Genomic DNA, 26,171 nt, shown 5'->3' on the forward strand with positions numbered 1-26,171 from the left:
TTTTTTCCAATCTTTCTCATTTTAGTAAATTTATGTGAAAAAATAAAATGAATTGGCAACACATGGGTAATAAATCAAACTTCATTCAAACTCAGTTTATTTCTAATGCATTCGTATGTTATTAAAAGTATTTTTTTTTTGTTATATTTTCGTTTTTATTTTATTTTCCATATAAATTGATAAAAAAACTAAATTCTGAAAGTTTCGGAATTATGTTTACCAATCCCGGGATTCATAGGTATCGAAAATAGTTCGGGATCCCGGGATTGGAATCCCTAGGAACGATTCGTGCTTAAATCGTGATATTCTTTACTGTACTTTAATAACCATTAATCAACAACTAACGGGAAAATTATTTGTCAAGTACACCTGTTGTTGGATTACACCTCAACATAGGGTAGGTAGTTTATATCTCGTAAATAATTTACAAGCCGTGAAAATAATTATCTATAAAAAAAAAAAATAGTTGATACCTTGAACCAATGGAAAGGAACCGAGAAATTATGCGTAGTATCAAAACCAGAAAACTATAGTATCTCCACCGCATTATGAGAGAATAAATAAGTACAACATTCTGAAGTTCATTATTCAAGAAAAGATGCCTGTAAAAACCACCAGTTCCGGGTAAATGCTAAAGCAAGCCTCAGTCTAATAGTAGCCGACCTCCGATAGATGGTACGGAATGAACAGGTTTACTTACTTAAATATAGACTTATAATACGGAATTCTACATGCCTATTTACTTTATAGTTAATTAAAATATACCAAATTAAACATTGTACAGTATCATTAAACGTAGTTTTAAGTTTAAAATTGTTAATAATCGAAATTACCAATCTGGAAGTTTTCAAAACGGGTTGAGTAAACATCCTGTACAGGGAGGTAGCATAAGCTGTCTGCTGGGGATTTTCCCGTTTAGGAAAAGGCACGTTCGGGTGCCTGCACTCGACATACTTACCGAGATTACTAATAAGTGTGTGGGAACCCCCCTGCTACGTTTACTTTTCACCGGCGCAGTGGCGTAGTTTAACGTTTCTGTAGCTTATGGAGCACTCACTTGATACCATGTTTGTTTGAAAGCATAGAGAATGATTACTTAACAAACCTGACTAGTTGTTTTGATACTTGATGAAAAATAAATCAGTATCGTTGGAAATAAAATAACAACTTTCCTATTTGATTGCATTGAAGAAATTTCAAGTATTACATGAATACAGTATTACAGATTTTTGTATTTCGGTTACCTTAATGTACCTCAGTATAAAATACATGTGCAGTTTTAAGCTTTGGTAAATTATCAATTGCCGATGTTATTCAAAACCATAATAATTAACTTTTTATATAGGATGAATACATTATCATATTCACCAAATACCTACTTTTCACAAAATTTTGAGTAAATTCTGTAATTGACATTGTAGATATTGAAAAATTTATGCGACACGAAATTGTTTACCAAGTTTTATAACTGACAATGTTATTTATTACAATAACTCACCGACAGATGAATCTCAATTTATTATTTGAGGCGTGTATTTTCAAAGTGAACTTATTACATTTCAACAAATTTTTGGCAAAAGACAAAAAACTGTTTACGGTATTGATGTTACATTATGTTTTTTGTACTGGAATAAGTTATTTTTGTAATTAACACCAATTTTGAAGTTGATTCTTCTACTGAATTATTTATATAAAATACTTGTTCAAAAATGTATCTTTTAAATTGTGGCATTCATAACTAATTTTCGTCAAGTAGTGGAATCACTAGTTAAAATATACCCCTCATTTATCGCTTATAGTTTTATTTTTATTAAAAGTAGGTTAACCGTCTATTTCCAGAAACCAAAAGTCCACAAAGTGAACATCTAATAAAAATGTTTACATATTTATAATATGTCATTTCACACAAAATAATATTTTGTAGGATTGCTGCCGAATGTTGGTAACTTGATAATTTAGGTATTTAGAGTTAACAATGAATTATCTACCTATATAATATAAATATGTATGCAAGAAAATAAATTCAAGGTCACTCGATATATAGAACATGCAGACGAAGCACAAATAAATAAGCATTATGTCTGATTTTAGAGGACATAATATCACGCTTCAAATTGCAATTACTACATAACATGACTTCAAGACTTACCAACTTTTGGCAGAAACACCACAAAATTGTAATAATCTCTAACTTCCAAAAGTATACAAAACAATGAATAACAGATAAATTAATATTGTATTGACAAATTTCAAAATATCCAATTTATTATTCGAATTTATTCCAAATATTATTTATTTCAATAAAAATGTGCTTATTGTTCTAATTTTAAAATAATTTACGATGGTAAAAGGAAAATAAGGCATTAACGCATGATATACAAAATATTGTAATATTAATGACAATTAATTTTGAATCGTGGAAGTATCGCTTTTTGAAAATAGGTGCCTCAATTAGAGATGTTACAATAATATTTTAGGGTTTCGTTGATAATGACTATATTATTTGTATCCCTTTATTATCCTACGCCACTAAAGCTTTTGCCGGAATATTAGGTTAATTCGCCATAGGCACACCTCTTTTTCAACCGCGTTGCGATATTTCCGGTTAAATTTTCACAAAAAGAAACACCCTGCCGATACGAGGCGATAATAATAAAAATAATATGATACCATTAATCAAAACCATCGTATAAAACCACCAAATATATACAAAATAGGCAAACTTCTAAAAAAAAAGCTAACGTGATACAATATTAAATTTAATCAAATGATTGCATCTACAAAAATATTTTAAGTGAACCTTTTTTTCTATAACTGCTATTTAGTAAATTGATTTTCGTATTTACATATTGTGTCAAAGATGCTTGATATCAGAGTTACATTTTTTCACAAATAAAATTGTTATTTATTTATTTTAATGTCATCATTTTTTTAATATGCATGTTTTTTTAGATAATAATATATTATACTTACTATATTCCACAACTTTTTTATGTCAGTCTGCTTAAATCATTTATGAAATCAAGTGTTTTTTAATAATAATAAGTATACGTTTTAAATACATTTAGTAGCTACAGTTACGTATAGTCATAATAATGTTACCATAATATTATAATCGTAGCCCACATGGTAAAAAGATTTGTGTTAAACATTGACTCCTTTATTTATAATGATTATTATGTAATATTATTATGTTGGTTTTTGTTACATCGAAAATATTATATAGGTATAAAAAAAACACTCATTAATAAAATTACTCTGAATTATTATTTTTAATTTGGCGGATTTCAAAGTAAGTTTATTGGTGCACTGAGATTTTTTGCTAATAATTTTGATCGTAAGTTATTCATTAATCGTAAAAGATTAACATTATTTTATTTTAATGATGTATTCATGTCATGATTTTAACGAAAACAATGTTTGACAGAGAATATCAGATGGTTACAAGACCAATTTTATTTAATTTTACGTCAGTAGAGGAAGATGTTTTATGATATTATTATTGTAAATTAAAAACAAAATTTCTTGGTGAAGTAAAGAAGAATATCTTTTGATGAATGCAAAACCTTCTAGTAAATAATTGTCAATATGCCTTGTTTAATTCAATGATTTTACAAAACTTTTACGGTGATAATAGATTCATCAATCCCACATATAATTAGTTTTATTAAGGAAGCGTGAAACCAAAATATACGAATACGTACTACTATCATCACATCTATATTATATTTGTACATAGTATATCAATACATAATGCAAGTATCTTTTTGTTTAATATTTTACTTACCTGCATTATTTAAAAAAACACCTTAGAAATATTTATACTCATAAGAAAAAAATATGACGCCGGACATGAATCCTAACTGTATATATCTGAGATTCTTGCAAATAATGTATGTATGCACTATACTATGTAATTTATGTACTTTTACATTCTCAAATCTTGTGATATAAAAATATATCAAATTATGTATTAGACAGTGCGAGTATGTTAAGACCTAAATTTTGAGAGATACGTGATACTGGCTAGTAATCAAGGTAAGTATTTATTATATGTTCCTTGATGCAAATGACAAAAGCCAGTCGCAAATATTAGTAAATTTTCGAAAGCATCAGTTGCGTGATAACTAATTTTTTCATCGTAATAAGGTAATATGCAGCTAAATTAGTCACATTGGCTGAAATCCTATTTTCAAATGGACATGATTCGGGGGTGTTTTCAAATCACGTGTGTTCAATACAGAATTTTGCATTTTCAAATCATGTAAATTAGTCGTTGAAAAAAATAAAATAGTTTATCAGTGTTTTAGGATGTTTTTTTAAACTCTGCGATTCTATATCACATGGATACTCGTAACATGAAAATCAGTTTGAGTGCGTGATGACAATTGTCTTGGCTGACTGCTTCTGACACATTCCTGAGTATAAAAAAACTGGTGTTTTAAATCAAAAGTAGGGCTTTTTTATACACCCGACTGGGTACCTATGGTACGGCGTGAGTCGGTTTAGAGGCGTTTATATTTATGTTGGAAAATTATAAAAATATATTGTTACAGTAGTAGAGAGGATTTGCGGCAGAAAGAGGGGAGAGTATATGATTCCCGGAAGCAATAAAGATACACAATAGGTTGGAGTGTTAAGGATGATAATGATTTATATAAACTAAGTCACACACTGACGAAGGGTGCTGGTAGGCTGTTAAGATCCAACATAAATATTACACATTAAACTTTGTCAGTCATACATATTTGTTTTCATTTAACTAAGACTACAACATGCAGATAGTATTGATTAGTTTTTAAAAATAATTAAAACCTGCGTGGACCAAGCCATTATCAGATTATAGTATAAAATCTATGAAATATCTAAAAAAATATTCCATTAAATCACACGAAGTTTTTGATATTAATAGATAGAAGAATGTTTTTTAACTGTTAGGTAGGGCTAAATAAATAACAAAAAAAACTAGCTAACGCCATCTGTAATATGTATACTTAATTCAACGAAAACAAATAAGTATGACTGAAAAGGTGTGTACTATTTTTATCGGATCGCCCATAGCACGCCTAAACTATTTTGATTTGGTAGAGGCAGGATTTAATTGATTTTTAAAAACTAACCAACACTATCTACAAATTCATGTCTTAGTTTAATGAAAATAAATACGTAGGTACGACTGACAAATTTGTGTGTGCGCTATTTATATCGTATCTTAACAGCCTATCACTACCCTTTGCCACTGAATTATCGTCACATAATATTATATAACATGTAAAATGAAGACCTAAATAGAAATATTCACATACATTTATCTATATATCTACGTTTGTATAATAAGCTGATATGCCTAAAAGGTAATGTGTATTTTAAACAAAAAGTATGCCACATGCTATTATTTGTAAAGGTGTATATCAGATTGTCTCCCAAGAGTCCACGGGGAATCCATAGCGAAATATTTTACAAAAAAACTTACCCCGAACGTGTACAAAAGGTCAACAGCATAGAACCAAAAGACACGGACACGTGTTACGGAGGCCTAAGCTTTTTCTAGTCATGAGTTATTAATCATAAAAGATTACACCACACGAACTTTATCTATTATTTGTGTACAAAAACTCGTACGAACTATTATACTTCTTTGGCATTTTGAAGATCGATTGGGTAAGTGATCCGTAACAAAAAATAAGTAGCCGGGAATTTTGTTCCATTGTTGCAATTATCAGCCATTGACGATATTTTTATCTGATTTTATCATTAAATCTATTTCTGAATATAAAAGTTCTTATACATACATAAATAATACAACACGTCATTTCATATGTATAGTTTGTCTATATTAAAAGATTATTATTGCTTCTATACCAATCCTTTGATCAAATTAAGTAGGTATCTAACACTTTGGTTTTCAATGTTTTTTGTTTTAAGGCGCCCTGAGAATACAAATAAAAAATATTAATAAACTATTTTTTTATTCCCGTCTAAGTTTTCTAAGTTTTTCATTAAAATAGCTACTATCAGAATCAGGCGTAAGAGGCTTTTTCTTCAATTCTTATCTCGCAATGTATAACATGTTGCATAAAATGAACTTTAAGGACATTGTGCAAAATAAATTAATAGGTTTCATACAAAATAAGAGTCACTACATAAGGTAAGAGCAGTTGCCATTTTTACCGCTTGAATAAAACAACAACTGAAACATACGAATCGTTGTGATCGTGAATTGATTCATTGAATGAAAATTATTTTTGTAATTCTATACTAAGAATTTTCTAATAATAAGGCTTTAAAATTATATAAATAGATTATCTAAAACGTTTAAGGAATGTCCAGGGTTATGCTCTGAATATACCATAAAAGCTCCATTTTGACCTAGGCTGAGCATGTGGGCCGTTAATTTCTCATAATACATACATAATACAAATTGACTACAATTTAATAATATTGTAATGGTTGGAAAACAAGGCAATAAAAAATGCATAAGTAAATATTAAAATCTTTTTATACAATTACTTCAACCTTTACCTAAATTAATAAAGATGGAGTATACGTTTTATAACTTTGCACTTTTTACTATACTTAATGATACGCCTCTTTGCCTGATTACCTCACATAAAATTAGATTATAAATGATATTCACTTGTATTAATATGTAGTAATAAATAAATTAATTAATTAATAATTATGTAAAAAATATTTTTAGAATAATTACACCATTGTCATCCTAGAGCCGGAGTGAAAAGTTATGAAGTGCCAACTCTACTATAATGCTAAATTCTTCACTAGGTTACACAAAAATTATAATTTCAAAATTAATTTGAATGGCTAACATATTATGGTTACATTTTTATTTTAATTTTAAACGTTTTATATTTGTAAAGCGAGATAAGTAGGTAAAAGGTCATCGCCATACCAGAAATTCTAAATTAGGTTAATGCTTCTATGCCATATTAAAAATCCCTTTTGCGGTCAAAAATATTTTCCATTCAAATACCCGTACCTTGCTGTGAGCTCAACTCACACACAGCAAAAGTATTTAAGAAGCTTTAAGGTAAATTATTTTAATGTTTGATTCAAATTATCTAGGTAACGCAAACAATATATATTTAACTCAATAGATAAAATCAATAAAAAAGGTTATATAATGAAATTTAATTTCTAAATAATTACAAGATAAAGAGAACTTTTTATATACAACGTTTTTAGATTTTCTGTTTAATTATTATGCTCAAACTTGTACTTGATATGAAGTAAATAAAAAACAAACAAACAAAATATAGACTACTGAAATGTTATTTTGACATTTCATTTTTATTTCCATAGTAACGCACGTATATATTAATATTTTAATTGCTAGAACCACCCCCTTAGCAAGCAATAATAGTCTTTTACTTTTTACGGATTTTTCTGAAATAATTTTCCATACAAAACAGAATTAACTGAAAATGAATTCAATTCTGCTTAAAGATGGCTAAAAGTATTAAAACAATGCATTGGCATCGTGTTCTGATAATATATTCTAAAAGTTTCAAATGTCTAGCTGGTCGGGAAGTTAGTTATCGATTGCAAGATTTGTACTGGACTAACAAGCACCAGACATCAAGAATACGAGCTAATAAAAACGTTGTAATGTAAAATAGACACAATCTCCGGTGAAAAAGATTGAAATAATATTTTTTACGGTATTATCAACATAATTACGATAATAAAATAACTACGTTAAATTATTTAGTTTATATTTCAGATTGATAATTTGTTATTTTCGATAACAATATAAGACCGTCTTCATCCCCTATTAAGCAGTAGGTACCCTCCTTTTGCCAATCGCGGAAAACTACGATGCGCATTAATGAAATCTTTAATTTTCAATATCTCGAAAAATAGATAGATGACACCCATATTTATTTTAAAACCGAAGATTACAAAGAATATATTCTTAATAGTTTCAGTTCGTTAGAATCATTAACAATATATATATTATTATACTTATATATTTTTAAAACGTTGTTTGGAAAACTAGACAACCACTGTAATAAAATTGACATCACCATATTTTACGAGTTAATAGAATGCCTGCAAAAATTGAGCATGGCAGTATTATTATAAGTATTATTACTTATATTATAAGAATATTTTGGATTGAATAATATTTTTCAAATGATAAATTTGAATAAATTGTTGTTTTCTGTATTACTAGTGTTAATAGTTTTTTTTTTTAAATATTGTCAATGATTATCAGATAAATTATATGAAACACAAATGATTGAATGCATTTATATTAAAATCCTTCGTTTTATGATTAATTCTTAAAATCCAGTAATTGTAGTTTACTTTTTATTTATAACTTTTTCATTTTTCGTGTAAAAATATACAAAGGTTAAATATATTATATTACTTTCAAGCGGTATAATTTTATTTTTCCAATTTATTTTTCTGTCTATACTATGTAATTTTGCAATAAAATTCCAAGAACAAAGCCGCTCAAACTGTTCACAATAATAAACAAACCTTAAATTAAAATTATATATGCAGAAAAAAATTCAGCCCAACAGGTCTCGAAAATATGAACGCTATTTGAATATAAATGGGGGCTTATGTTTCGTTGAGGTTTTTATTTGTAGGACGCATTTTATTTAATATTTCAAAATGTCCCACTGATATTTTTGCAAGCATATCTCGGCGACTATAGAGAATATATACGTAACCTATTATTTTATTTCTTAATATCATGAGACATTTAGCATATTATACGACATTAAGATACTCGCTTCGGTTCTTCCTAATTTATTTTTATTAGATTTTTGCAAAAATCACATTATCTAACGTGTTTTCCCATTCATTTTTTAGACAGTTTTTTTGATCAATTAATTTAAAAAATATATACCGTTTCTTTCACATAATATACATAATTATAATTTACTAATTTTAACTGTCAATATATTATATCATAATTATAAAAATGGATAATAAAAATATTATAATCAGTCAATTATTCACAACATTTTTCATGAATTTGATTTCAAAACGTTGTATTTGCTTCCACTCACATAAATATTTCGAACACAAAAGTAATGATAAACTGTTTTGCTAAACCAAAAACGGTCCATCATCAATGACACTCAAATTGAGCATGTCAGCAACTGCATCTATCTTGGACAACCCGTATCAAAAATTGCCAGGATTGCTCGCTGACCAAACTGGCATAGAGTGTATTTGGGTGCCTGAATAGTATCTACAAAAGTGACCTCCCATTGTGTCTTAAGTAGCCAAACAATGTGTGCTACCAATGCTTAAGTATGAAACATGAACTCTTAAGGGGGGACATGCTCGTCGAAGGTCAAAATTGAGTTTTTATTGTATTTTCAAAACATGATCTTGGACACTCCTTAAACGTTGTAGATAATCTATTTATATAATTTTGAAGCCTTATTATCCTTTATAGTTATTTTATACATTTGATGACTGCATAAAGTATTTTTGTTACATAAAATAGTATTCTTTTAAACCTCTTGCTCTAATGTTTTAGAATATAGTCATATTTCGGTACATAACTGTGAGGTGGTGTTAAAATTTTTTACATTTATTAATTTTTAAACGCATTTATAAAACTATTAGCATAACTTATTACGAGATATTTTTTGTAAAATATTGCTAATATTAACGCGCGTGTTTGAACATGTACCGTTTAAAAAAAAATAAAAAAAAATTCGGTTAGGTACATGTTCAAACACGCCCGTTAACATAATTTTACTCCCTACTTTAATTATAGTTTGTCAATTTATGGCTACGGCCGTATGTTGTAGCTTAACCACTAAGGAATGACAAAAGAAATGGCGTATTTCAAAAAAACACTATCTTATTCTTAGGTCAATAGTTATTATAAAGCAATCATTATTCATAAGATGTTTATCACACTTGAATGGTCAAAGACATAGCTTATAATAAGTATCTTCAGAATCATCTTCAAATGTGTTAATCTTGCCGATTTTTTGAATAATAAAATGCCTAATTCTTGTCTAATTTGGGATCACAGAGATTATCAATATAATTTTTTATCGTGAATATTTTACAAAAATTATCTCGTAATAATTTATGCTAATAGTTTTATAAATGCGTTTAAAAATTAATAAATGTAAAAATTTTAACACCACTGCACAGTTATGTACCGAAATATGACTTTATTCTAAAACATTAGAGCGAGAGGTTTAAAAGAATACTATTTTATGTAACAAAAATACTTTATGCAGTCATCAAATGTTTAAAATAACTATAAAGGATAATAAGGCTTCAAAATTATTTAAATAGATTATCTACAACGTTTAAGGAGTGTCCAGGATCATGGTTTGAAAATACAATAAAAACTCAATTTTGACCTTCGACGAGCATGTCCCCCCTTAAGATAAGATATATTCAAAAATTACGACTAGCGTAACGTGCTATGGAAAGGTCTATGTTAGGCATCACGAGGAAAGATTATTACCAATGGATAAGGAAGCAAACAAGAGTCCGCTATGTGATAGAGGGCGCTAAGTTGATTTAATGGCAATGGGTTGGTTGTGTCGATCGGTGAGTAAATAATCACTGGATAACTGCTGTCGTACAGTAGTATGAGACCACTAAACGTCCAGATGGACTCTCAAAACCCCGCTGAATGATCGAATTCATAAAGTACGATAGTTGTACATAGCAATGAAGAACTAAAGACCGACAAGAGTGTAGGGCTAGAGTAGACCTTCATCGAACAATGTATCGACTTTAGCTGATGATGATGACACAACATTACTACAAAGCTTTTTTTACCTGTTTATAAGTGGTGTGGTTTAAAACAGTACAATCTCAATTTCTGACATGAATTTCGGATCATTTTAAGATTAATTAAGTTTAGGTTATTCTAATGGTGGGTTCATAGCCGAAAACAGCTGTCTACAAAATTACTCAATTATAGTAAAATAACTATTATAGTAAACAATTTTGTTCCAAACTATTATTATGGATAACTTCATAATATACTGTTTTTTATATTATAATATTTAACTATATAATATATATATATATGTTATTTATAAAAAAAATGATTTGATGGTTTTATAAACACTCAAAACAGTGACTATATATTTATTATATCATAAAAAATATGTCTACTTATTTGTATTATAAAATAATACTTTACATAATTTTCATTACATTACAAAACAAAATCTATTAGTTTTAATTTCATCAAATATCGTGATAAGCATATACCGCATATAAGAAAAAAGACAGCTTTTCGACAAAAGTCACAAATTAAGTTAGTGTACGGATATTGGCTCTACGTGAAATTTTGAACCATTTGACATTATATTATAAAGTCAAAAGCAGTACATATAAAATTTATTTCAGTATCAAAATTGACATATTGTTTTTCATTTTTTTTTCACAAAAATGGTAGTTATTCTAAACAAGAAGACAGTATAAAGAGATCCACAAGGAAAACATAGCATCGATTGAAAATAATGTGAGTACTGGTTTTTGCTTATACCTACTATAAATCGAATCTACATTTAAAAAAATTTCTTAAGAAAGGTTGAAACAACGTCTCATTATCTCAAAATGTGACTTTGGCAAATAACTGACATTTTTGCTTATGGGGACAGCATATTTACATACAAATTTTATAACAAGACACAAATATTATATAGGTACATAGTTAAAATTTAGTTAATTTTTTTTTGTTCTTTTTTTATAAAATTCTATAGTAGGCTTTTTAAAATTTCATGAATAAATTTAAATAAGACTAAAGAAGACAGATAAAATTTATTTCAATTTCAATCATTATATTATTAACATCACTATGCTCCTGAATATACATACGAAGTATCAATATATCTTTATTATTATTATTATTATTAAATTTTACTTTAAAAATTTATCTTATTTTGATATTTTAGTCAAATTAAAGTATTTCTCTTACATGAATTCAGTATGTTGTCATGTGTTAATAATAATAAAATTCTTTGTCGTAATTTGTAGTACGTAAACTTCTTTGCATTGTATAATAATGTTATGTGTAGTAATGGATTCTCTTTGAAATAATTTAATTTATTTACGGAATCACTTTTGCGTAAAACTTTGTTTTGTTAAATACAACAAGGAAGGAGCACAAAGGCCCGTACGAAGGTAACAAGGTAACAACTAACACTGTGTGAAGCTAATTTGCTTTAAAATGCTCGCAACATGTTAAAATAATGTTAATGTAATTTACAAATTAAAACTGTCACATGCAGTTGGTCACACTGGGTCTATTAGGTTAATAAAAAGGCATGCCTACACGCACGCTGCTGGAATATCAATTGCTCTCATGCGAACGCTTGGAATCGTTTTTGAATAATACGGCTTCATAAAAAAGAGTTTTCTGTGAATTTATGAAAATTTAAATATTTTTGACAAAAGATACCAGAATTGTAATAGTTTTGCTTCAAATTTAATTACTCTATTAAATTTAAACATTTTTCATTCATTAAAATGACAAATGATTTTAATTAATTTTTGGTGAAATTTTATTTGAATACAATTAAAAAATTTAATGCATGGCATTAGTTTTCAATGATAAAATTGTAACTGAAAATCATAATATTTTATTTTAATTATGAGGTAGATTGTCAAATTCAAAGGTTTAGCCAGGTAATGATGTATAGCAAAATCAGTTTTAGGAACATAAGTAATTGAGATGCTATGTATTGAAGAAGTACAAGTGACTAAGTTATGTGTATCTACTTCAAAGTTAAATATGTGATTGCAAATTTTACACAACTGTTTTAAACATTCTGTAATTGACGTCTCAAAATGATCCTTATCACTATTCAAAACAACATACAATATATATATTTTTTAAATGTATGTATATTTCAATAAAAATATTACTTTTAATTTTTGTTTAGTTTTATATCAAATTTTTACTCTAAATATAGGAAGAAATATTCACGTTTCTCTTATATTTTGTACATAATTACGATTTAAAACGTAAAAAAATATCTATCAATAACAAAAATAGCTTGAATTTTAAGAGTTATTTAGATTACAAAATTGGTTAAAAAACTCAATGTTTGCAATAGAAAATACGAACATCCAAATTATTATTTTTCTATGGATAACAGAAACTACGACTTGGTACATATGCAATATCATTATTTAATACACCATAATATGATTCCATATAAGCCATACGCCAAATAGTGTATACGGAAATGCTACGGAATACTGACATGACCTGGAGCAATGTAAAAAAGTGACGATAGACAAATACTATTGAATCCATCGTGCGGTGTCTATTCGCTCACGTGGACTATGTAAGTAATGATTTCATACAATACAATATTAGATTCGTAGATTTTCACCGTTGGGGGAATACGGATGTTTCCCTGAGTGGTAGATGGGATTTAATAAAACAGGTAAAATTATATTTAAACTTGAGCATTTTTCTTTATTAAAAAAAAATCATATCAGGTACAAAGGAAATTTTCAGTATACCGCCGATGTTTTGCTTAACACAGATTACTTAAAAAGGTTTAAGCTAACCTAAAAAGAAAACATCTTTTAATAAATTTCGTTGTCTATTTTAAGATAATAAATCAAAAAAATGTACTGGGCTTTCTAAAACACACAATTTTTTTAATAATTGTATTATATATAATACAAATATCATGCAAATTAGCATAACAATTAAAATAGTTTTATTGTCAAGAATGGTAGGTACCTATAATTTTAAAATGTATCAAACTATTTTTTATCCAAAATGGAGAATATTATGAATCCTCTTAATAGATAGTTTTTAATCAAAATACTCTAAAAATCAAAGTTTATAATAATATATTTGTTTAAAAATCACTTTAAGAGTTATCTTTACAAAACATATGGTAAAATACTATCAATATTAGTTTGATATTATATACATTTTTTACCATGTCCGATCTTGTTTTTATGAGAAATGGATGTTAGCTTACGATGGTCGCGCTGCATAAGCGTCGTGAGTTCCAGGTTCGAATCCTGGGTCTAGTCTGAACACACATTCTTTTCAATTTGTGTTTGTGTCAGCGTATGGACCTAATAGGTTGAGCAAGTGGCTAACATCCATTTTATAAATTTATATAATACCTACATCATTTATTGATCAATTAAAAAAAAATGCTAGACTTGTGATTACATGCCCATTAGAAAAAGACAAAAATTGAGTGAAATTCAAATAGTGTATGTATATTTTGTCAAGAAATGGATACAAACTTTGTAATATATTATTCACGTAACTTAAAACCTGCTCAGGAGTAAATCTACAGGTTTAGTTGTCGCCATCTTGCAATAATTGTATTGGTAATATCTTTTAATGAAATTTTATATATTGTTCACAATTATAGTGTATATGATTTACGATTCAATATATTAAAAGTAGGTACACAATTTTGAAAAACCACAAAAAAGTTAACTTAGTCGATCTCAGTATCATTCGCCTAACAGTTTGAGTTGTAGTTGAAACAATTTTGTATTCTCGTATCATTTATAATCATTACCAAGTTAATCAGAGTCAAACATGACACAATTATCGCGATTAGTTACACAAAAGGAAATAAATTAAGACATCACTTTCCAAATCGTGTCTCACCGGTGATTCCACAAATCGAAAAGCCTGTCCCCAACAAAAGGATACTGGGTTTTCATTCATTTTCATTCTTACATTCCATTTACGAAAATGACTTAGGAAATAAACAGGAAATGGGTTCGCTTTGAGTCGAAAGGCACTCAGGCTAATCTTTGTACAACTTTGTGCCGTCATAACACAAAAAAAAATGGTAAGAGTGTCAATACGCCTCCGAGTTGCTATGTAGCTATACATATTATTCGTTCGTGCGTTATGAGTTTTCTTATAAAATATTCAAGGAAAATTTCAGGCTTGTAACGATTGACCTAAAAATCGAAGTGATATAACGTGAATCAAATAATATTTACGTAAATAAATATTACGTAAAAGTAATGTTGTTGACATCCAATTGGCCCTTTAGAAATTACCAGTTAGTTGGTATAATTTAATATGCAAATTGTTTCAATGAAAACGCTCTATTAAAAAAAATGTCTTATTTTTTATTTATTAATTTATTTACGAGTGTTATGTACTTAATTTTTCTAAATATTTATATATTACGAAATAAGTTTTAATGTTTGTATTTGCAAGTTCAATATACGTCAGATTTAAGAATGTTACGGTCTATATTAAATATATTCATATTTAAGACAAATCATAGAAATATTCCTGTTTAATAAAACCGTACATAATATTATAATCAATTATTATTCAATATTGCAGCCTGTTTTAATTGAGTACCTACCAAAGATTAACCAGTCGGATTTAATTTAAGTTCATTTTTTTCCTTTCATTCTAAATTATTTATGAAAAAAAAGGATGTCACAAAAAGGTACTCCGGATAAGCGAGGGGCATATTATGTTTATATCCCATTGAATTACCCATTTATTATTCCATTCAGTTTTCCGATAAAATATTTAAATGTGAAAAATATTGAATTTAAAAAATCATGAACCCTCATGGCTGAGGATCGTACCTATCTTTGAATTTTACCATCCTTTGAGCGATCAAGACTTTCCATCCCTCTCGAAGGTATATACATTTTTTTATTCATACCAAACATAATATAAATTACCAAGGTACTTAAATATTATAAAACTATTTTAACTGCTAGAATTATAAAAATAATTAGTTTTAGATTGCTGTAATCTGAGCCATTGCTTTCAATAGCATATAATGAAAAGTTAACTAGCTAAATTATTTTATTAATCGCATAAAAAAGTATTTCATTCAAATGACATGTATGCGATCCCAGAGGTGCATTTCTATATGACCCAGATCAGGTATTTACTTCAAAAACCGAATGCATATCAAACATTTGCCTGAAAAATACGTGCTTCACATGCATTTTTACGTTCGACATAGCTATGAGGAAAGTTTGTAATATTTAGTAACAAAACAAGAAATTTGTTATAGTTATCTGTAGAATGATTTCTTATTTTGATTTTTAAATATTTAGGTTACGTCAGTTACTAAGAGACAAAATTTAAAAATGTTAGTTTATCTCTAAGTTTTATTGGATTATGCTTATTTTTGGGAGTGGAATATATTCCAAAGCTTCAGATGCCATTTTGAATATTTAGCGCCATTGCATAAAAAGAAATAAAGATAAAGCAAAAGAACGAGAGATGCTGTTTGATTAAATTTAAAGGTTTCTTTTGTGTAGATACCTTAATTTATTAGTTTTTAATGATCTAGATTGAATTTATAGAATTAATTCACTTCATATAATCTACTGCAATTTATATAAAAAAATATTTTACAACACCTCTTGTTCCACTTTTTTCACTCAAATATAGCTTAAATATTTTATCAGTTGTTTTTTTTTCTACTCTCTATGGCCATAAAATACAATTATTTTAAAATATTATAAAGATACGTTATCTGAATATTTTTTTCCATACTCCTTGTCCCTCGCATTCTGTAATTAAGTTTAAATAACAATATTAAATCTTTCGTATTTTAATAATTGTGTTTTGTTGCAATTGTAAAGTTTTTCTAAAAAATAATACATTTTGCGGTGTAATAACGGTGTGAAAAAAGTCGTGTTATGATTTATCACTTATTTCCTGTAAAGAAAACTCAACTCTTAGCGTAAGTCTTAAAATGTCAATATATACATACATATAAGTAACTAACTTAAATAGTTAAAATTGATTCATTGTTTTTATGAAATAATATGACGTGTGGTTTATTTAACTAGGTAGTTAACAATTTCTGAGTTCCGTGGTAGTTAACTATGTTTTAATGTCTATTGTGTTATGTGATTTATTTTATACTCATACTGAAGATATTATTTAATAAGTATCGTATATTTATGCAAAGATAACTTTTTCACACCAATACAATATATCAAATATACCAATCGCAGCTTTCGGCTATAATTTTGCTACAAATGTCAAGTACGTATCCAAATCGGTGAGGACTTGGTAATTGGTCGTTACGTTCTACGCTGCTACGCAAAATGCTATAGCGTAGACACCGCCTGGGTCGAAGTGGGGTAAAGTTACTTTCAATTTGAATTAGTACGCTGTTCCTAATAACTCAATTTGGTTTTGTTTTAAAAAAAGAACATGTCCAGTAATATACTTTAAGTTTTCTTTAAAAACATATAGGAGTACATTAGCTGAGTTTTATTTTAAATATTTTTACTATCTCTAACTATATCTATTATTTTCAAGGCAACAATAACATACATACATATTTTCTAAATCCTATTAAACTTTATTCCATTGAAATATAAAATGCATTTATAGTGTATCCATATATCCATAAAATATCCATTGTTTATTGATGCATAAAGTTTTTGCATTAGTGTTTGTTTATTATACAGTATATGGAGACTATAATACTACTATAACTAAGGGTATCCTAAAAGAGTGCGAATATAAAAGTAATTATTTTAAATTGAATGATATAACTTAATTTAAAAAAAATACTTTTACAAAATATATGTTTTAAAAAAAACTCTGTTCTTAGTACTAATAACATAATATTTTAAAGATATTTAATGATTAATGTAGTTTTTATTTAACGTATATAATAATATTAAAATATCTCCAAGAAATATATAAAACTACGTTAAAAAAACTTTTTGAAAATAATAAGTCGCCCAGCGAAATTTTGTGAATTATTCGTTGAAAAAAAAACATATTTTTGTAGAATAAAATGATATGAAAATATGTAAAAATCTTTATATTTATCTTGGATCTAGCTTCGATATAATGACCATACTGATAAACCATTTTTATTATATGGAAAGACCTTGTGAAAGATGTTTGAATCATTCCTGAATGGTTTAGGTACTAACAATTTTAGTATTACCACAATTAGTCAAAGCGTATCGTGCAAGAAATTTATACATAACACGATTTACAACTGACCTGAGTCAATCAAAATATCATCAATAGATCCATAATTATGTATTTTTTTATTATTTTAATAATATTTTTCCCTTTATATAATATATATTATATATGAATTAAGCATATTATGTACCTACATTTATTTTCTTGTAAGAAGTACCTCAATAGATATTATTATAAAACTATTTACGTATGTTTAAAAATAAAGAGCATTCACAAACAGGCCTTTTTTTCAGGATTTAACAGGATTTGCGATAAAAAATATTATTATAAAAAATTAAATAACTACACATCGGCAATCTTCAAAAATAAATATCGTTATAGGAAATCTGTATTAATGTCTTTCGAGCATTGAACTCACACTCTGCTAACGCTTCTATAATAAGTTTCTCATCAAACTTATATTATAAAAATGTGACTTACTTATTATTTTTACCATATGAGGAGGTTTCTATTAAAAGATTTTTATTTTACGTGAAATGCGTCTTAGTCACTTGCTCAACCTAGTAGGTCGTTTCTCTGACCCCAAACACATATTTAAAAACCATATGTGTATTTGTTAGACCCAGAATTCGAGCCTGGGACCTACGACATTATAATCCAACGTGTAAGCCACTCGGTCACCGTAACATAACCCAACCTAAATAACAGTATTTGTGTTATTTGTACGCCGTATCAGGTTCCATTGAGTTGGTGATTAGATTAGCAAAAGCCTTTCCATTCTGCGCTATTTGAAACCGTTTCTCAATTCATCTTATGTCAATTCCGTCGCGAACGTTCTTTATCCAAGATACATATCTTTGATCCCCTTAAATATAGTATGTGGTCATATCAAACAGAAGATACTCGCAAAACATTCCTGAGGTAAGGAATAAAGGTGACCATTGCAAATTTCTATCACATCTCTTTAATATGTGTGCTTAGATTCAGAGCATGAACCTAACAAGTGGTTAACTAACAAATTTTTCAGAACAAAACAACACCATGATCACTGCCAGACCCGAGTTAATTCTTCAAAGCATGTATGTCGCGTCAGGCCATGGACGAGTTAACTCGGAAAAGTTGGGACAAACACAAATATTTGTCATTCTGTACCCATTTCATATTTTTTAAGGGATAACCTACAAGTATCCATCTAGTAGAAATTGACTGGGAGTAATAAGATTAAGTAACTTCTTGGGTATGTGGTCAATATATACAATACAATATAAAAAAAAATGCATGAAAAGTTAATCCCGGTAGGCCCTATAATTTATAACTGTCTGTATTTGTAGGCACTCGGCCCCTGGATCACCCCAGGAAAAATGGGCGGGTAATGTCAAATGGATGCATAGTGACAGACTGAACAAAGAAAATACTGAATAAAGATACCTGGAGGAAGTGCGTGCAATCGGTTATGCATCTGAATGGTCTGTAGTACCGGCTTAATTAAGTAAATATGACATGTAAAATAATAGTGTATATTTTCCGTCAGAATAAGTTTGTCTTTGTGTGATCTGGGGGGTCAAACAAATTATATACTATAGATAATAAAGCTTATATTTCGCACGACCTTTGCAGCCCATGTCAGACGAACGGAGTTTATAACTATCTCTCCTAAAACTGAGGCAGCCTTTGCATAGAGCCGAGGTATATTTGCCATATTATTATGTAACAACTGCGTAATTGTTAGAATAATTTCGCAGACAAAGATTTACGTAACTTACTCAAACATCAGATATTTGTCTTGTTATACTCGTTCTTAGGCATTCAGCTAAGTTTCAATATTGATATAAGTTGTAAAATATTACGGAAAAATTGAAAATCACTCTACATTGTAGAGATATTGAAATATCTAAACAAAATTTAATATCTTTAATGTATAATATTAACAGATTTCGATAAAATAATAATACTGGTACGCACCTACATTATTCATGCATTAACACAAGGGATGTTTTTTTAAACGTCTAAAATTCCAATTCTACGTCTAATTTGCTCATTGTACCTATTTCTAATATTTTAAAATGTTTTCTATCATGAAATACTTAATATCGATAGGTAGCAAAGGATAGATGTATATATTTGTAATAAATAATGCACACGAAACTCTATCAGTCATACTTTTTTGTCTTTATTGAACCAAAAATACATACTACAGTACACTATCAATAATCCGCCGCTCGATTATTCGATAGCTACTATAAACTGCCATTATTTTTACTAGTTGAAACGAAAAATCAAAATCTATAATTGGCCGATATTCGATTGTCGAATTCAGTAGTCCACCGCGTACAAGTATACAACGCAGATGAAACGGGATTATTTTGGAAACTTCTTCGTAAAACCTACGTTCATCATAATTATAGAAAGTAATGTACCAGAGAGGAAAGTGCCCAAGGACCACATCACAGTAATTATGCTGTGCTCCAATGCAACCGATACACACAAAATGAAGCTTTTGGTCATAAGGAAAGCCAGGAATCCTAAGCCTTTCAAGAATATCTGCCTCACTGAACAACTGGTTGTCAAGTGATTTACTACATTTAGTTAATAAACTTAGTTTATAAATATGTGTAATTTAGTAAATACTTGATTTTAATTATAAATAAAACCGTAATTTGCTAGCACAAATTTCTCAAAAAAAGTATTTGTACGAAATATCTACCTGTTTTAATTTTTACTACATTATTTTGTATGTATGCACTATAATCCGCCGCTTTCACTAATTGGAAACTTGTCTGGTTTTTGGGATGGCGGATTACTGAGAAAGTACTGTATATACACCAGTAATATCAAACCTATGGCACGCGTGTCACTATTGGCATGCGACATGATTTTGCATGGCACGCGTATGTTTTATGTTCATGAGAAAAAAATACTGACAATAAAATAATAATTTTAAAAATATTTTACAAATAAATAAATATTACTTATGTAATAATACAAAATAATACTGACATAGCCATGCGTAGTTCCTTTAGTTTTTAATAATATTTTTACCAATCGATGCGCAAACGGAAACGACGAAATTCATACATAAATGACAGATCGTTCTCTATGAAATATAACGGGCAGATAAGAATAAACATTACGTTTAATTTAAATTGCATAGACCGATCCCTATATTTTATGCGTCACACCTAATATTATCGCAGTGACATCATCAGGCAGCGGGAAAGTTCCGATCGATCGATTGATTTACAATCATTTTACAAAGCTTGAGGCCAGTGTAATAAGAGAATGCCTCATCGGATCGGAGAAATTTGTACATACAGAAAAAAATACAGTAATACTCAACAACTCAATCATAATTTTTGAACTTTGCCCGTCACGTCAGACAGCCAAAAAATAATTTCTTTTATTTTGTTAACTGTCAATTCATGGTGGAACTGCATTGTATTGTTGTTTTTATTTAATAAAATGCATTTTTTATAGTACTTATTCCACTTTATTAAAGTGGAATAAGTACTATAAAAAATTGCGTTTTATTAAATAAAAACAACAAGCCAAAAAAAAATATTTAGGAAATTTTGGCACGCGTAAAAAGGTTCGCCAACCCTGATATACACGATGATCTCAATAAAAGGCAGATACAGAATATATAATTTAATAATACAGTAAATACAGTGAAGAGAGCTATTAAAAATATATTAAAAGTGAAACACATAATATGTAGGTACTTATAAGAAAATAAAATATAATAGAATATACTAACGAAATTAAAAATATATAATATATGAAGAGAAAACAGGCAATATAATTGGTTGGGCCAATTATGATCGCCCTCTTAATTAATTTTGTAATTAATGTTTTAATTTGCATTTGAAAAGTAATTAGCAAAAACACAATTTCGTGCGGCCCATAAGCTATGGGTTAATATTTCAGTCCTACCTATAATCCAATTGTTGTCACAAGTCCAGGCGCAACTCAGTCACGGTTCATCAGTCGACCGTAATTGATAATCATTCGTAGACGACGACCGGGTTAACTCGATACAGTGTGACCGTCGACCAATCAATAATTTAATTTGAACCTCCATTACAAACTCAGTCAATTAGACCACCTACCAAGCCGTGTTATCGGCACAGGATGTCTCATACAAACTTGTCGTCATCATTCATATTCATAAGTGTAACCGTGTGAATGAGACTCAGAATCACCCACCTACTAGGACATGAGTGCATAAACCTGGTACCTGCTCAAACCAGACTCGACTACTGTTTAAATCATTCTCCCCTAGCATCCACATCCACAATCATTCCAAATTATTACAGTCCACTAAATCAAAACAATTAAAAATACAGTAAATTTTAGAACAACATAGTTTAAAAGAAAGGAGAGATGTTCTGCAGACTAGGAAGCATCGCGTAATTACATTCGTACCATTTGAAATATAGACGCTAAATTATTGGTACTAACAATTTAGTCTATAAAACGCAGTTTGAATGAAAAATATTTTAAAATCACAATTAGTTACTTCAATTGCATTATTAGTAGAAATAAAAAGGGGGCCCAGTGAAGTTTATGCATAGTTACTAGGTAATAAGAAGCCAATAACTTTCGACCTCACTACTAAACAAGAAAGTCAACTTTTTTCAATTTATGTAATACGTAGTACAAAAGAAAATAGTGTTATTTTTATGCAGGTCGTTCTGATAAAACGAATATTGCATGTTATCACGATATAAAACTAACCTAATGATAGTGTCCTGACAGGTACTTAATAAAAACGTTATAAATCATTTTATTATTTTATTATTGTGAGTTAATCTAATAAAAATTGATTTTGCGTAGTGCAATATAATGTTTCCCATTAAATATTATTACGTTCGATAATTATTATTATTCAACGCTGTCACGAAACCGTCATAAAAATATATCCTTTTTCTATTACACGTAATACGAAATAATTACTACGAGACTAAGCGATATATGTAATTATGCAATGATACCTACATATAAAACAACAAATATAACTGACAAAGTGCATATTTACACCAATATATATTTTTTTTATTGTTTATACGATTATTATAACATTTGAATATGTTTAACGTTATGATACCAATCATATCCAATAACCAAAATACAAAAATGTAATTTAAAACAATTCAATTTACTGAACAATTAAGACTGTCATATTATATATTTGATTTTTAATAATTCAAAAAACCGTTGTTCGGTAATTAAAAGTGTTTGCTTAATCAAATATTATTTAAATCATCTAACGGAAAAAAACCATGATGGTCTTTAACTTTATAATAGTGCATAAACACATAATTCACTGGAATATGATAATTTTTTTCCATTTATTTTTTACTTCCCTTAGCGATAATATAATCTATTGAAATGAAAAATGTACATGTCGAATTTATAAACCACTAATGGGATATATTATTACGTTGTACATAAAAAATCAAATTTCAACGTACCATGCAATTAATAATACACGTACTCAATTTTTTTTGTGATATGTGACATTGTCATTTATTCTTTCCTCTCTATATTATAAAAATCCCGACTGTACAAAAAACTACTAAAAAAATTAAAATATAAGTAATAATTTCATGTCGGAAAAAATTACATTATTACTGACATAGAAGGATATAAATTATATTGTTCGTAAAAGTATTTTACAATAAAAATAATCACATTGTACCGATTTCACATTAAATTCCAACAACAGCGGTTTGTTATTTATTATCCGCAAAAGATCTCACCTTCGTGACTTTGAAAAAGTTACTCTCATTAATAAAACAGCGCAGTTTATTCAGACACCGCTTTGGATATTTGATATTACTGACGTAAATGCCAAAAACAACCGTCACTAACAAATCGATCTTTCATCCATCATACACACCATGAAACCAAAGACCTAGGCACCAGGGGTGGATCGAAGGTATGAGACTGGCTCAAGGAATTTAAATAACGTATTATATTATTCTTTAATAATTATCTAATACATATGGAAATAAAATCTTGCTTTAATTATTGTAATATAATAATAATATGATCTTATATATAGTAATATGTAATTTCTGTAACTTATACTACTGGAATATAACGTATTTGCAATACAAATTTACTGCATACACATTTGTATGTGAGAGTCTTGTGGTGTTTCTCCTGTTGTGTTTCTCACAAGGCAAATCTGCACCTGTTTTGACATCAATGCGGTGGTATTTTAATCTGGTTATTTTTGGTATATTATACAATATTATTTTATATAAAAATATAATATTATATAAATACAAATAAAAATAGGCATTTTCATAAGCAATAAAGATATTATTTATTTAAATATATGTAAAAAAACATACCCAAGAATATTTATTCAGTAAAATTAATAATTTTTTTAGAAAAAATAGCAAACCAAAATAATAAATAAAAAGCGCGTTAGAATGAAGATAATGTTTAAAAAGGCCTCGGCATCGGTGAATCGATGTATTATTATAAATGCAAAAGATTGACTAAAGTATAATCAGTTTGATTTTATTTTATTTTGAAATTTGCACGTTTTTACCAATATGCGCTTTTTCCTATGACAGTGGTACCTAACATAAGCAGTTAAATTTTAGGCATGTATAGAAAAAATGTTAGTTGACCATGTCTTTTGCAAACACAAACAGGAATTCTATTCAAAATGTAACTTCCCTAGGCTTGTTTTTTTCGAGCCAAGAGAGCATATCGTGATCTCGGCCAATAAGTTAAAAATATCAATTCCGTAATTGTATGTATTGTATAATTATCATATAAATGTGTTTTGTCAAATGTGTAATTAATTACTAAGTACCAAAATAAATGTCAAGTAAGAATTAAGAATAAAAATCAAGTAGGTACCTTTTGTCGATTTCCTATCCCTCAAATCGTGACTATGTCCAGTATCCTACCATTTCCCGTAAAGTACTATGGTACTAGTCAAAGTGTCACAGCAAGTAGACGTCAAAATATTTTTGAGGAATGGCCCAGATGGAAGATAATTAATAAAGCGAGACGAGTTAGGTCTATATTGTTATTAGAATTAACAAGAAATAAACGAAAATTTTAATTTAAATTACATTATTATATAAATTAAAATGCATACTAAAATAATTATATACATAATACAAAATGCAACTAACGTATTTTGGTGTACCATTTAAGCCGTTCAGTAGCAGCAATTTGTTGTTGTTCAGATGAAAGTATTTCAAGAATTTAAAGCAGAAAAGAATTTTAAACCGCGTTCGTTTCACCCATATCTAGCTTTACAAGACTGAAGTAGACCCCTGCGGGTACCCCACTGAATTGGTGAACCGTGTACTCTAGTTCTTATATATGTTATTATTTTCCCTTTTAGTTTTATTTAAACTTTTACTTTTTTGTTGGAGAATTTCCAACGCAGTTGTGCAGAGTTATGGCGACGTTGACCCCACCGTTACCACTTTTATAAACTTTTTTGCAGATATTTCACACTGTCGCCAGTCGATAAACAAACTTTTCTCGGCTTTTATAGTTGATAGACATGTCTGCAATATGATTCGACACGTATAACTGCGCGGTGGTAGAATTTATTAAACCATCGCTCAAACGAATAACTGCATTTCAAAAATACTACACTCTTTTACAGTATTACATTAAATTTAATACACGTTATTAAATATTATAGTACTATTAATTCACATAATAAATATAATAATAATTATAACTTAACTTAACTTTAACAGAGTATCACAATTTATCGTTTTTACACTATTTCAATCGTATTAATTAAAATCAGCATTATCATATTATTTCATACTCCAAATCGCGATCAAAATAAAACTTGATTGAAAATTATAGGTGCGATGAAATTTTGGACTTGAGCTGTGAACATGTCAATTTGTTTCGTGACGGCGATGGGGGTATTAACTCTTAAATCGTGTAAAGATGACTAAAAAATGTTACTCATTTACTTGAAAAAGAAAACATGTCAATGAATATAATTATTATTATTGTTACTAATAGAACAATAAACAAAACATTAAATGGACGCATGTTGGATTTATATGACAAATTATATTTCATTCGACACGCGTCATTTGCACAATCCGCGCATCGCCTAGCTCTACGATTTTTTTAGACCATGTCTCAACTGAGGTATAGCCTTATTTTCACAAAGAATTGTCATTAGTCATAATCACGAGAGAGTGATTATATCACCTTTCTCCTAATACCCATATAATAGAATAATATTTTGTAA

The sequence above is a fragment of the Rhyacophila brunnea genome, unplaced genomic scaffold, assembly GCF_057557595.1.
Source record: "Rhyacophila brunnea isolate RB1 unplaced genomic scaffold, BYU_Rbru_1.0 scaffold_8, whole genome shotgun sequence".
In the NCBI taxonomy this organism is placed as follows: Eukaryota; Metazoa; Arthropoda; class Insecta; order Trichoptera; family Rhyacophilidae; genus Rhyacophila; species Rhyacophila brunnea.